A 4,646-nucleotide genomic window follows, 5' to 3' on the forward strand; every position below is an offset into this window, starting at 1 on the left:
CTTTCCTTAGAAGTTCCCATTCCATATTGATGCCTTTTTGCTTCATTTCATGATTCTCTGTGTTTAACCCAAATCTGTCTCTATGTTCATAATTTTGGAAATGCCCATTGGAGTGTGGTGTTCTCACCAGTAAATATGCAACTGAAATCTATAAATGACCTGCTGTCCGCAGAATCCACCAATATTCAGTAGTTCAGCAGGGAGGGCAAAGCCTAATGAGCCTCTACTCAATTCATGTTATACTGATAATACTTCCAGTCTTATACGACTTCCAGTAGAGGTAACTGGTGTGATGCCATAAAAGTACAAAATACCAAAGTGATCTTGGACAAAAAGAACAATGGTGGCTTAAATATCATCATATTTCAAGTAAGAATGCAGAGTTATGGTGATACAAAGAATGTGGTACTGGCATCAAAACAGACTTGTAGATGAACGAGTCAGGATGGAAGATACAACCCTGAGCATATGAAATGACACCATCATATCAGATATGACAGAGATCCCAAAAATACTAGGGGAACACTTGTAGCATGCTCAATAAATGGTGCTTAGAAAACTGGATGTACACATGTAAAAGAATTAAAACTATTGCTATCATCCCACTCTCACCCCCTCCCCCCGTGGGGCCATGAAAGGTAGCTTTTTTTCCCTCTTGAGCTAAGGCTAGAAACCCTGGAGACCTTGAAGGGACGGTAGGCATTTTGCCTGTTTCAGGGCACCAGGCCTCCATAGATTTGTGGCCATCAGTCATGTAAGGGCAATGCCCCAAGCTCCACAGATAGAGGACATGACCTATGGTCACGTTGGCTCAAGACAGATCTCCACTTTAATGAGGTACCTAAAGGCCTGGAGGTTTTAGCCAATAAGCTTTCCTTCCCAGACACTCCTCCCTCCAAAAGATATTTAACCTCAGGCCGACCCTGAGAAGTAGGGTATGGTCTTACTCGTCCAATTTCTGCCATGACAATAATTGCCTTAAAACCACAGACTGTCTCGTTTCATTAGGACCTGCTGTGGGGACCCATGGAGAAGACCTTTGCCTTTAGAGTCACCATATAATCTCTGTGCTCCCAACCACAAATAGGCCAAGCCCAAGCCAACCACCAAGAAGCCAAGAATTCTCCCCGCGGGACCAGATGGATCTCCCACTCTCTCCTGCACGCCCCTCCCATGGGTACATCCAACCCAGACCCCCCACTCTGTTCTCAGCTCTTCAGTGGCTTCCAGTGGATGCTGGATGTCTGAGAGCCTGAGAACCAGACAGCCCGGCCTCTTTGCTGGCCCGGGGACACCGAACCAGCTCTGGCTTTCCCAGACCTCAGACTGCACTTCCCACCTGGGAGTGTAGGGTAATATCTGTCAATTTATCATGTCCTCCCCCCACGGCCAAGAGGCCAAGCCCTGTGGAGGAGGAGATGTGGAACCCATAACCCTATACCCCCCAAATACCCCTAATTTATCAAACCCCCAATTTGAAACCTGAAATACCAAAAATTTTAGAAGAAAACATAATCAGTACCCTACAGAATGTGGGTTCAAGAAAGATATGTGCTGTGGATGTTTATTTACACCGAAAACATGAACACAGGAGAGCCATGCTACTACAAACTTCAGAACAAAGAAACTCAAATCCCATCTGAAGCAAAATATGGGAAAAATATTAAGGACAGATAAGCAGAATATATACAAGCCCATGGTTAATAAAAGAGTAAATCATTAATCTGGAGACAAGAGAAAACGAAGGATGAAACACAGTGCTACCAAAATTTATGGATAAAGGACTTATGGATAAAGGTCAGATGATTTCAAACTTGAAGGGTTACTCTTGAGAAACAGAGAGTAAAAGTCCCTTTTAGATAGAGCATGGAGGACTCTTGGAAAGTATATGATATGACTACTTGAATAATTAAAGATATTAAATTATTAAATTTATTAAGATGTTAAGATTTTTCTCTTAGAATAGAGCCCCGTGGAAGATGAGAGTGAAACTAAATTATCTCAGTTGCATGAGGTTCAGTAAAATACCTCTTGAAATCTAATAGTTCTGTGGTCCTAATCGATGTTTTTATCAGTTCTGGTACAGATAATTTGGATTCAAAAATTGGTTCCACATATGCCAACTCATGGGCAAGTGCTCACACTGGCACACCCAAAAAGATATGACATCACCTATATTACAATATATATTTGCAAATACATAATTCTATTTTTATCTTGTAAAAAAGAATAAGGCAAAGAGAAGTTGTACAGTTTTACCCAGCATGCAAGTGATAGAGGTTTGAATTGAGGCTGTCAGTTTTGGCTCTGAGACATCAACTCTTATGACACTGCTTATCCTGTAAGTGTAATAGAGAAACTGCTTTGGGGTTCACCAAATTGTGGATTAAGCATTGAACTTAAACCAGGAGTACCCATTTCCTCTCAATTCTAACATGTATTGTATAGTAAAATAAATAAATAATACCACAAAGCCAGTCACTCTGCTTTATAATATTGCAGTGAATTTTTTTTTCATTATCCAACATAGTCCGGTTCTGGCAAGTTTATTGTGCTGCTGATTTGAGTGCCAACGGCCTCTTGAAGAAAATTGGCTTTTGCAAAATAGTAAGTTTTAAAGCAGTCACATCGCAAAACCCTCCAGCAGAAAGGAGTAAAAATGCTATTACATTTCCTTTGTAATTTCTCTTTGGATCTGTTCTTCTGGAAAAGATGAAATTGAGCCAAATAGGTTTTCACTGCTTTGGAGGTCACAGAAAAGAATCCCTCTCTTACAGGAAATGGTCCACAGAGATGGTACCCAATGGCATCCAATTAAGATGCTAGAAAGTTGAGCTGCATTTGCTTGGCCACCCCTGAATCTGCCACGTTGCACCCTTGATGAAGGGAAACAACCTTATGACTCTTCCAACATTATGCACAAGAACAAAATAAGTAATCATCACTTTATTCTATCCAGTCTGTTTTTCCTAGGTGAAAATGTTTCAACCGAAGTCATGGGAGGGAAGAACCTATGTAGAAAGGAATGAAGACTTTTCTTTGCCCCTTTGATCTACTAGGTAATGGGTTGAAGCACCTTTACAACATATTTTGATTATTGTCATATCGTGACAGATTTTGATTTAAATTAATTAAATGAATCAATCACCTCATTCTGTCCTTCAACTTTATCTAAATGGCTTTCAATTAATAAAAAGAAAAAGTTGACTTCCAAACTTAGTCTCTATAAATACTGTTAAAATTAATTCACTGTTTAACTAGTAACTACAACGTAAACATAGTGCTACGTGAAGCCTTGCACTTGGGAAAAAGTTATAAGTCTGACTATGAGCAAAACCAGCCTTACTGAATAGAAAGCTAGTATTGATGCAAGAGTGTTAAGTGTAAACATTAAAAGAATGTATAAAACCTTAAACCCACGGGAAGAAAGTGATATAAGATTGTTCCAGCATGAGAAATGTTTATTCAATATCTCCTCCTGCTCTTCTGTGGCAATTTCCTACCTTGTGATTAAAAAGTAATAATAAGACAGCTAAAATAAAACTGCAACCACAAACCTGTCATTAAAAGCCTCAAATATTGTGCAAAAGATAATTGGTAGTACTGTCAGATAAATTTGATTTTAATTTGGTCCTGATTTGCATATAAATTCTTGTAACCATTATTGAAAGTACAGGTTCTTTAGTGTTTTGGGCAATAAATAAGTCCATGGAAGTATTATGAATACCAATTTTCTATACAAATCAGAGAATATTTATTTTTCCATAACTTTCAGTGAAAACAGCATTAGCATTTGATAGTTTTACAGCTCTCTGAATAAGCATCTCAGCATTCTCTCCTATATATTAGTGAGGGAGCCAACAAAGTGTGTTCCACATTCACATGCTAGCTTAGGGTCTACTTGTACAGTGATCATTGTATCACTTTCTATCTAATGCTTACACTCATCTGACTATCCAGGGTAGTGAAAAGCAGAAGGAAATTTGTTCACTCGACATCATGATTGTCGTGGTAAACCTCCACACTGAGCCACATTTTATGCTTTCTCCCTCCAGCCTCTCTAGTTTTTCTGTTGTTTATAGATGTTATCTTGTTGATTTCTGTGTGTATGTTTACTAAGTGTGTGACCCGGAACTTAGTCAGTTTTGACATGATATTTATTTAATGAATGTATTGTCACCATAAGGGTGGTATTATAAAAGATATTTTAATTCTTCTACCCAGAATTTTTATATGCAGCTGACAGAGAAATTCTGGTTTTTCATGGACCTGGTGCCAGGAGGTTATAAATTCACAGCCTTTCATTGCCATGTGCTCTGGGGTAGGCTAAATGAAGAAGGGTGACCCACAGTCAGAAAGGAAATTTTGACAGAAAAAGACAGAGAAAATCCTTGTTAGATTAAGTCTTGGGTTTAACCTCAATGAATATCTTGGAGGATTGTCTTTGCCACACTGAGTTATCCCAGACACTTGCACTGAAAACTGTTTTACTAAAGTCAAGAGATTTGGAAATGTAATTTCCACACCCAACTATTGTAACTAATCAAAATAGGGAGGCTTGACTCATTGAACAGCCACTGATGAAAGACCAAGCCACTTTAGCTGTCCTTGTAATATTTTCCACTTAAGTAGCACCTTAGAGAATA

Source organism: Mus caroli, chromosome 16, assembly GCF_900094665.2.
Source record: "Mus caroli chromosome 16, CAROLI_EIJ_v1.1, whole genome shotgun sequence".
NCBI classification, from domain to species: Eukaryota; Metazoa; Chordata; class Mammalia; order Rodentia; family Muridae; genus Mus; species Mus caroli.